This window comes from Pelmatolapia mariae, linkage group LG7 (assembly GCF_036321145.2).
Source record: "Pelmatolapia mariae isolate MD_Pm_ZW linkage group LG7, Pm_UMD_F_2, whole genome shotgun sequence".
Taxonomy (NCBI): Eukaryota; Metazoa; Chordata; class Actinopteri; order Cichliformes; family Cichlidae; genus Pelmatolapia; species Pelmatolapia mariae.
This window is the reverse complement of record NC_086233.1, coordinates 28,978,100-28,989,628: the sequence shown is the minus strand read 5'-3', so window position 1 is coordinate 28,989,628 and position 11,529 is coordinate 28,978,100.

Genomic DNA, 11,529 nt, shown 5'->3' with positions numbered 1-11,529 from the left:
ATCAAGCAGTGGGTTCATTTTGCTTACTTGTGACAGATAAGATGTAACATTCTTCTTCATGACTAGAAACTTGAGAACATTGTGACAAAGTGGGTAAGAACACCACTTGTCCATATTCTTAGTTAACATTCTTGTTTTGATTTAACCATATTTCATATGTAGTCTGCAATAGGCAAACATCTAGTCAAGTCTTACCACACACACACTTTTATTTTCATGTGAATTTCTAATGTTTGACTGCTATGTCAAGGGATCTTCAGAAAAAGTCTGTGGTTAATTTGGAACTTTGCCTCCAGTTAAGAGCGTGTCAATCTGCAACATTATGCTCCTTAAAGATATGCACATGTTGCTTTTCATGTACAGGATCATCAGGACTAGTACAATATTTTCTGAACAAAACATTTCATCTCTGCTGCACTCTATACAGAAATTAAAGTCAACCAATTCCTCAAACAACAAAAGCTAAAAAACTGCAAGGGTTGCGCTTGCAAACCGCAGCAAAAACTGCAAAAAATCTGCCCCACAACGCAAAGGTTCAACTCAAAACCTCATTACAGGTTTCTCATACTTTAAATGATCCGTCAGTTTTGGAATACAACTTATTTTCATCAAACTGAGCACTTTTTTTTCTTATGTAACTAGTATATTGTCTTTTAGAAATCAAAATGTAAACATAATTAAAGCTCAGACCTAAACCCAAACACACTCCCGTTCATTTCAATACGCATGATCTGAGCATGCGCGGAATGCAAACGCTCCACTTTATGGGTTCCAGCGACAGTGACGTCAGCGCTTTGAAATGAGAAGATCAAAGTAGATCAAAGCGCTGACGTCACTGTCGCCGCCACAGAAATGCTTAAATACCCCACTTTCACCTTCCTAAACACAGTTTCACTTGGAGCATTTTCAGAAACAGCGAGTTGTTTTTGCAAACCAGGAAATTTTGAGAAAGAGAAGGATTTAGTGATTTATGCGTTAAGCTCTTAAAGAAATGTCACAGGAAAAATTCAATTATTCACCTTCTGACAAAGAGAATCGAGAGGAATCACAAAGACATACAGAGGCACAGGTATCTCATAAGACAAAAATGCAGGCAAAGATTAAAACAATTAAGATGCATCTGCATGAGATTCAGAAAAGACAAGAGTTTCTCCTTAAGCAGGAAATGAGCATTGCTGGCTTAGAAAGTCTTGAACGCCAAGTGGGAGAAGCTCAGTTTTTCATAATTAAAAATAATGTAATAATAGAAAGACAGAACACAGCAGAGATTAAAAACATTAATCTGATGCTCCATGAGCTTCAGGAAAAGGAAGAATTTCTCCTTGAGCAGAACAGCAGCATTACTGCTGAGCTTTCCAATGTTGAAAGTGAGAGAGATGGAGAAAAGATAGATAACACAAATCTCAGGAAAGCTTTGGAAAATCTTGAGTGCAAAGTGTCAGAAGCACAGGATTTAATAATTAAAAACAATGAAATAATAACAAAACAGAACAGAGCAGAGATTAAAACCATTCAGATGCATCTGCATGAGATTCAAAAAAAGCAAGCGTTTCTCTTTAAGCGGAGAAGGAGCATTGCTGCTTTACACACACTTGAGCGGCAAGCGGGAGAAGCTCATCGTCTAATAATTCAAAATAATGACATAATAGAAAGACAGTACAGGGAAATTGTGTACAAGTGGGAACTGATAGATGACCTTCATAAAGTTTTAGAAACAAGGCTACAGACGGCCCAAGATCTTAAGGATGTGCTCAGTATGGTGCAAAAACAAAATGTATCGGGTGATGTGAACAATGTGCAAGAGGAATGTCAGATTGCTGGTGAACTTCTGCAGCTGGAGAATCCTCCTGACGAGGTTCAGACTAGTGATTCGTGGTGTTGTGGTGCCAAACGACTACTTAAAGTAGGTTTAGGTCTTGCCACAGCGGGCCTTGTTGCTTGCTGGGCCTACTCAAAGATGTTCAACTGAAGTGAATGTCCCAGCTGCTATTTGTGGAATTGTGCTTATTATCTACTCGAGCCCTACTGCAATTGTCGATGTGCACCAGTTACATTTTAAAGAACAGTAATGATGTTTTCCAACCACGTTCTACTGACCATACCAACCTGTGGTAACTATACTGTGCTCTCTTTTATGTTTTATTTGGCCCCTCATCTCCCAACCAGTCATGGCAGATGGCTGCCCCTCCCTGAGCCTGGTTCTGTCATAGGTTTCTTCCTGTTAAAAGGGAGTTTTTCCTTTCCACAGTTGCCTAGTGCTTGCTCATAGGGGATCATTTGATTGTTGGGGTTGATAATTTCAATCCAATTGGATTGAAATTAATTGGCTTGAAGTGAAAAACTTCAGGTGAGGGGTTCACTTGATGAAGAGCACTAAAAAAAACTGCGGAAAAACATCAAATGTAGTTATTTGCAAATGAAAATAAAGAAAATAAAAATTAAAAAATCTCCTACTGCTTTGTTTATTTATTTAAATGAACAGTTTTACATTTTGGCCACTGTGTCATTTACTGCCAAGTAAATGGTTTCAGACTGGCCAGAACATCACTTGAACATCAGCCTGCTATAACGAATTTATCTTAGGATGACTTAGGATGAAGTAAAGGTCCTATAGACACCGTTTCCATGTAATTTCATGCTGTGGCTGTTTGTGTGTGTGTGTGTGAAATTAGATCATCTTTCCTTGGAATTAATTCAAGAAAGACTGATGATCACAGTCTTGATGGAAATGTTTGATGGACTGAGATGGAATGACCCACGAGTCAAAAACCAGTCACAGCCTCCACACTGAAGAGTGGTCTCCAGGCTGCTGCGCCTTCTGGTAGAGCGGCAAAGAAGAAGCCAATAAAAGGAAAAAGTTGAGATGGTCAAATTATTACTTTTATTGTCATTTCAACCATGTACAGTGGTACAGTACAGAGTGAAACAGGACAACGTTCCTCCGAGGCTGGTGCTATATGACATATAAGTCATATGTAGCACAGTTAGTTAGTTTCAGTTAGTATCAATAGAAACTTTAATAAAACTCTTTAATTTAACCATTTTGCCTCTGTCTCCTTTTTCTGACCCAGACACATTTTGTTACTTCCCCTTCATCGCCTGGACCCTTTTAGGGGAACGTAACACACCCATTGCAATAAATCTAGCCCTTAAATAATGCGATGCGATGCGATGTCATGCGATAAAACACATTTGAATGTTGGGACTTCCATCCGCAAATGTGGATGTGTGACGTGTCTCCAATGAGCCACTTAGTCCCATTTGTGTTTGCGTATTTATTTTAAAACAAGACAACAAACTTTGCGCTTTGATTCCAAACAAATGTACAAATGTATTAACTGACGTGCTAAAATGACGGTCAGCAGAAAAGTTTGCAACCAAACCACTCCCCCAACCTCCGTGTTGAGAACGTCAGGTAAATAACGTGTGACCCAGCCATGCAATCATCTGAGGTGCGGGGAAAATCTAAAGTGCCACCATAACAAATAAAGAAAACCTAAACATTCCCTTTGGCTCTTACAGTGAAGTTCAAGTCTTATTACTCTGGTGTAGTTCTTTTATAGCATAAATGTTAGCACTGCACCTTTAGTGAAAATGTGTAAGAGAACAAAACAAAAAGTTGTTAATTTGAGAACAATATTTTCTGAACAAAACATTTCATCTCTGCTGCACTCTATACAGAAATTAAAGTCAACCAATTCCTCAAACAACAAGTTCAAAAAACCAGCAAAAACTGCAAAAATCTGCCCCACAACGCAAAGACTCAGCTCAAAACCTCATTACAGGTTTCTCATACTTTAAACAAGCAGCTGTTTTTTTTTTATGCATTAAAGCTATATCAAAATTTAACAGTGCAAATGCAAATTCCTTGCTGAAAGTTTAACCCAAATGCATTTCCAGTAGAAATGGGCTGACATATCCTGAGCATAACCATTTATAATATCCACTTAAGTTAAAAAGAGGTGCTTTGCAACATTAAACTGCAGTGTGTCTGTGAAGGTTCTCAGTCATCCAGGTCATCGTAGACTAAGGAGCTTGGAAAGAAAAGCGTCTGGACTTCTTGAGTTGCTTGAAGACGTTTCACCTCTCATCCGAGAAGCTTCTTCAGTTCTAAGGGGAACTGAAGAAGAACTGAACTGAAGAAGCTTCTCGGATGAGAGGTGAAACGTCTTCAAGCAACTCAAGAAGTCCAGACGCTTTTCTTTCCAAGCTCCTTATTAAACTGCAGTGTGCCAAATAAAAAAGCCAAATATGTATTTTTCGGACCATAAGGTGCACGGGATTATAAGGCACTTTAAGCGAAACAAAGCAGTCAGATAAATCAAACTTTATTCAACTCATTCTTCTTGCTTCCTCCACTTCTGTACCATTGATTCATTAATGCTGTATTCTATCACAGCTGCTCTATTCCCATGTTGTTGCTGTATATTAATGACTAACCTCGTATTGTGGATGGATTATCTCAGTTGTTCTCCTGACTGAAGTTTGGTCCGTTTACAGCATCTTGCCATGTGATTGCATTTGTCCCTAACCACCACGAACCCTCACGTTAACCTTTATCGAGTGGAAAAGTGTTAGCGTTTATCCTCCAGCTTCACTGTTTATGTTATGCTAACATAGCTGTGTCGCTAGCGATCACGTAGCACATCATTATATACCACATAGCCCAACTTCAGTAACCCTACAAACGTCACTGCTGTTTAATTTTCTGTCTTCATTTATGTTGGAAGTGATAGCAGAGCTATACGTTTGAATTTTTTCAGAAATCACTCAGTCAGAACATGCTATACCATGCTTAGGTAACTAGAGAGCTAACTTCCGCTTAAATGTAATAAATTCTGTTTTCATGGATGCCTGGATGTTAAACACCTGGTAAAGCAGCAATGCTGATCGTTTTATTAAAGATGAAAGAATTTAGACAGTTTTTAACTCTCAGTGATGCTGTGTGTTCGGTTGACTTTGGGACCTGAAGCGACGGAGATTAGGACCCAGATTACTCCCAGATTTACAAGCACCTTAGTCCGACAAATATGGCAATAACGACGGCCCGCTTGCATGTTCTACAAAAAAATGTGCTTTGCTGTGTATCTGACGGACAAACACCAAACCAGTTCCACATCACTGAAGTTGCACCATTTTTACAAACCGATTCTGGTTCATCCGTTTCACTCAACAATCAGCCATGTGCGTATGAAAACAAAGGCACTGCGCATGCGCGTTTTACCCATATTCTATCGCTATATTTCATTTTCTTATCGTTGCCTAACATTGTACCGGTATTACCGTGAACGGTATAATATGGCCCAGCCCTATTAAAGACTTTCTTCTGCACCTACATTTGGATCACCTCGATCCATGACAGTCATTCAGGCAGTAATGCCTGGACTGGAAACAAGTCATCTTTAAAATATTACGACATTCCAGCTCCTGTGTTGGAATGAAAAACAAATGTGTTGTTTAAATAAGAGACTGCACTTGTGACAGAACAATAAATATATTTTATCTTGATTATATAAGTAATGTAGGAGCCATATGAGTTGCTCTTTTTTGACTAAGTGGGTTGGTTTAAATGGACTCACTGTATTGGTGCACGGGTGTGGGGCGTGCCTCATGGGTGTGGTAGAAGATAAATGTGGTTGCACTCACCTGTTCACTGCACCTGATGTTGGTGAGCAGAAAGGTAGGGTGAGCATGAGGCAAAACTTTCTGTTGAGCGCAGCTTGAGCGCAGCTTGAATGACTTTGATAGATTTTGACTGTAACTTGATGTTTTTTGTATAGTTGTGCACTAATTGATGCCATAGGCCAAGTTGTTATTTGGCAAACTAATTGGTAGTGATGGGTAGATGAGGCCTCGTGAAGCGTTTCAGCACATTCCCCAAACTGTGTGGACACAGTTTTGCTGTTTTGCTCCATACTGACACCTGCTGGACCTTAAATATCATTGTAGGCAACTTACTTGAGACTCACAACATTTCACAACAATTCAATGACCTAGTCATACTTATACACTGTAAGGTATTGTACTTTCTATGGAATCATTTTATATCTTTTATGTTGCAAATATTGTAGACATCACCAGTGTGTGAATGGGTGGATGACTGGATGTGTAAAGCGCTTTGGGGTCCTTAGGGACTAGTAAAGTGCTATACAAATACAGGCCATTTACATCTTTAAAATATAGTGTGAATCACATTAAATGAAAATTAAGATGAAAGTATTGTGAATGTAATATTACCCATTCGACTCAGTTTATTATAAATTTCTATTCAGAAATATAAGTTTATCCAATCTTTTTGCATTTAGTCTATTGTGTTGTTTTTTTTTTTTGTTTGTTTGTTTGTTTGTTTGTTTGTTTGTTTGTTTGTTTGTTTTTTACACCTTTTCCCCAGCTTTGGAAAACTCACAGGCACAGATGAAGCTAGGGTACACAAAAGCTGTAAAGTCAGGTGGAAAAGGTTCTGATAAGATGTCTTCCTATTCCCCCAGTACGTTAAAGGATCCTCTGATCTTGGAATTTTTCTCTCTGACACTCTCCACAATACTAAGGGGTTGGCAGTCCTTTATAATAAAATTCAGGACTGCTTGGTCCAGAACAGTCTTCCTAGATGCTTGATTTGAAAAATAAAACGCATACTAATAAAAAAAAAATGATGATAAAGCTGTTCAGTGTCAGTATAGGCCGACCTGTGTTCATTCTCAGTGTGTTTGTCTCCTCATTTTCATGTTTGGCTCTGTAATGCCTCTGTAACACTGAGGATTTGTTTTTGTTTGTAAGAAAGCTCCGCAGAACAGATGCAACATTTATCCTGCATAAAATGAAATAAATAATTTACACTTCAAGTCAAATTGCTGTTTTTCCTATTCTGGTAGATTACACTGAAACAAACAGTTACCTTATTTGCAGTTAAAAGATCAAAATGATCCCACACAGCAGAAACGTTTTTCTTTCGGGCTCCATTTTGTTATGGAGAGATGTGTATTTTTTTTTCTTTGCCAGAGTAATTTTGTGGGGGGTTTTTTGGTGGCGACTCATTCCGTTGGCAGATACGGATGCGGTACCTGTTAAACAGAGTTCAGGGAACAAATGAGCCTGTACAGAGTACTCAAAATAAATAAGTTGTCCAAATTTAGTCATTTTTAGCTAAGCTTTACTCAACTTTTTTTTTTAGTTCTGGGAACCAATTAGATTTTACAGTACACTTATACTTGTTTGCTATACCATAAAACAATAAAAGAAGGTACAACCTCTTCTCGTGACCGCAGGATGTGAGTGTGTATGCCAGAACACTCTGGAAGGCACACAGTCTTTACAGACTGCTAAGGATCAAACCTCTATCAACATGCAATTGATTATAAAACTCTAAGCATATATGAGTAAATATTTCTAAGCATAAATGACAATCCAATAATATAAACCTGACACAAAGTGGCAAAGAAAAGCTTTTTATTTATATTTTTAATCTCAAGAAGCAACAGTGAAATCACACAGGAGAAAGATCTGTATGTAAAACGTGGGGAGAGTATTAGTTTCCTAGCAGCTGTGCTGGCTTGTCACACGTGTTATTCATTGTGATGGTTCATTGAAAGAGCACCAGTGTGACGGTACCATAGACTTCAACCAAACTAAGGCACACGATGCAAAAGGCGATAAAGACATGACTCAATAGCTTTGTAATCACTGCTGTCAGCTGAGCTTTGTTTGATGGTGGTTCAGGTAAACAGCAGAAGAAGAGGAGAAAAGATAGTCCTCGTTCCACCACAGAGCAAAAAAAGAAGAGGAAGATAATGACGAGGTGATGATGAGGTTTCTCTCTGTGCTCGTAGTTTCCTCCTCAGGCTGCACACAGCTGAAATCTTCTGTTTCCTGTGCACTCTTAAAGTACTGGTTTTCTCCTCAGGGGTTTTAAGGTAATAAGTCACCTGCTGTCACGCTCTCATGGATTGGTTAATGTTAGCAGTAACTCTGTGTTTTTTTTTTATGCTCTCATGTCTGAACCCATCATGTGCAGGTGATCTACACCGTGCTGAGACACAACAGTACTGATGTGCAGTGGTAGATCCTCTTGCAGCATGCCATCCACCTGGATGATGTGGCCAAGAAGGAGAACAGCTCCACCCACCAATTCGTCCACAGCTTCCCGTTGTCAGAGCCAGCCGGCTGGCTCAGCAGATACATCTACATCCTGACTGTAGGTGGGTGTAATCAGATTCCTGCTGTGATCACCTGCACAGGTGTCCTGCTACAGTTTTCCTTTGGGTGCTAGTGGCAGTGACATCGAAGAGTAAACACTGCCCTGTGTATGTGTGTGTGTGTGTGTGTGTGTGTGTGTGTCACAGAGTAGTACTAGGAGTGCCTCCTGAACCTTTGGTTTTACCGCCTCCTCTCCGTCGTCCTCACTCTGTTCAGCGTGGCTGTGGTTTGGTCCAAGTGCACCTTCTTCACCTTCTTCAGCACGTGGCCTGTCCTCTCGCTGATTGTCATCCGGTTGGCTGAGAGGCTACAACTACCAGTACATCGAGGTGAGCCTGAGAGGGCAGACGCTAGTTTACACACAAACCGTCAGACACAGAGCTTCATATTTCTATACAGCCTCTAAAAGTGTTTAAAGCTGCTGTGTGATGGAGTGCTGCACAGCTGAGTCTTTGTTGTGTTACAATGAAGGAAACGTGACATGTGACGTTTGTTTCAGTGCTTCGTTGTTGAAACACGATCTCACTTCATTCAGACCGCTGAGCTCCTCTTGTTCAGCTCACTGCCTCGTAATGCTTGCTCTCTCCACCAGATGGCATGCTTCATCACAATCTTCTTCCTTTGCACCTGGTATTGACTTAGAGTTTTATTGTCATTGTGTAGTTTCTTGCACAGCGAAACTGGGTAGCTGGACCACAAGGTGAAAAGTAAAGAAGGGAAAACAATATACAATGAGGGGGAAACAAATAAATAAATAAAAAGCAATATATATGTATCCATATATGTGTGAGTGAACTATATACATGGTGTGTGCGTAGGAAACATTGAAACATTGTGTGGTTGTATACAAGGGCAGTTATATAATATAATAAATAAAATAAGGGTGGAGGGGCCATGGTCATTTAGGGTGGGGGTGGTGATTCCAATGAGACCAAAATATTGCACATGAGCCAAAAATATTGCACAGAGCATGGAAAGAGTGAGATATTGCACATAAGACATTGCACATAATCTTCTTGCCAGCTGTTGTGCAACCAGCGTACCACACGGGGATGGCGTGTGGTACGCTGACCTCTTCCTTTGTTTTCTTGGTGTTTAGGGTAGAGATGGCACGATACCACTTTTTTATGTCCGATACCGATATCATAAATTTGGATATCAGCCGATACCCATATGAATCCGATATTGTGTGTTTCTTAATCAATAAAACTGTTTTTTAATATCTCGCTGCATTTTGTATAAGTTCATACTCAAGTTTAAATAAACAACAACACTAAAGCTATTCTGCATTATACCTGTGTGTGGGGAAAAAATACACTGCACCCAAAATATTTCATAGTTCAGCAACACTGATCAATCTAATAAACTTAAACCTACTCCATCCTCCCTATTCTGGTAGAGTACTTAGCATAAATATTAAGCAACCTAACTAATAGGGTTGCAAACTCCCAGCAAAAAAAAAGAAAAAAGAAAAAATAGGGAACCACCCTCCAACTCATGATGCTTAATCGATGTAATCAACTTTAATTTGATGCAGGATGAAAACAAAATGCACAGAAACAAATAATTTTTCAAGAATAAGTAAATAGCTTAAACATCTTTCTTCAACAGAATTGCAGGATTCACAGATGGTACTTTCCCAAAGGAAAAAGTACTATAGCTTACTAGGGTATATTAGACTTAACAGTTACTATATACAGTAATGGACTTCTACACATTTTACATCAGATTAAAACTTTGGGTGTAAGATTCAGATAATTATTTATTAAAAGCTAGACATTTTAAATGAGAATAAGAAAGAAAGGTATGTCTTTGTGCCCCCCTTTTCCCTGTTCATGCCCTATCGGCCCCCTTGGCTAAACTTTGCTAGATCCGCCCCTGCACAGTTACCAGTTGTCAGCTGCGTAGAAAACGATCCTGGTCTAGAAAGTAATATTAAATATATTCTAACAACAGCTTATCAAGCTTAAACGTGCTGCTGTTGTTCAGCCGCTGGTTTTACTCTTTCTGGCGCAAAGTGGGCCAAAAACAAAGAAGAGAGACGGACTCGTGACAGAAAAGCCGATCAGCTGATCATTAAGCAGTTTCACGATTGAAGTAGCAGCAGGAGAGCGAGAGGCAGTCGCTCCATATATCGGTTGTTAAGCTTAACATGGGAACGCTTTACAAACATTCAGAGATGAACTTACACACTTGCTCTACTTCTCTCCGAGATAACTTCGGCGGAGATGAAATGGTCTGGGTCTAGGTTTAAAAGGTTGTCTATACGAATGTCTGGGATGATGGTATTGAAGGCCGAGCTGAATTCAATAAAGAGCATCCTTACTGATTTCCCAGGATACTCCAGGTGATGCAGAGGAGAGTGAAGGGCGGTGCAAATTGCATCCTCTGTGGACTTTTTTGCCTTGTAGGGTGGGAGGCAGTCCTTTATGTGCCTTAGGAGCAGCTTCTCGAAGCACTGTGCAATCACTGGAGTCAGTGCGATGGGTCTGTAGTCGCTGAGGCTACTGATGGTGGTGGACTTGGGGACTATTGTTGCAGATTTCAGAGAGTGAGGGACAGTGGCATGTGACAGGGAGAGATTGAATAGTCTGGTGAACATGGGAGCCAGCTGGTCGGCGCAGGCTTTGAGCAATCTACCAGGTATTCCGTCAGGGCCAGCTGCTTTCCTCTGATATTCTGCTCTGAACACATTGCCGACCTCATGTTCTTGGAGGCTAAATGTGTGGGGACTGTGCTCAGAGGAGGCTGTGGGCAGGGCGTCGTGCATGGTGGGGTTGACTGCAGTTTTCTCGAAGCGGGCAAAGAAGTGCTTATGTTCCTCTGCTAATGAGATGTCCATATTATCTATATTTGTCCCACTGCCTTTGTAATTGGTGATGTGTTTCAGGCCTTCCCATACCTTTCTGGAGTTGTTATCACAGAGGTGGTCTGATAGATTGTTTGAATAGTCCAGCTTTGCTGCTCTGATGCCTTATTTAAGGTCTGCTCTTGCTCTGCTGTACATGTCCTGGTCCCCAGATTTGTGTGTTGAGTTGCATGCCTTTAACAATGCCTGAACCTTACTCGTCATCCAGGGTTTACGTTTGGGGTAGAGCAGGACAGGCTTTTCCGTGGAGACAGTGTCCATGCAGTGCTTGATGTAACCTGCGGTTGTGTGAGTCTCTAGTTCATCATGTTAAAAGACACTCCACTCTGTGAGGGTACTTGAAAGGGTTCTGAAAGCGTGAGGAAACACATCCCTGTAAACCAAGAGAAGACACAAGTACACGTGTTTCTTTCGGGAATGTTCCTCCTCATATACAGGGCGAACATTTGTACTGTTTCAAAAGACCT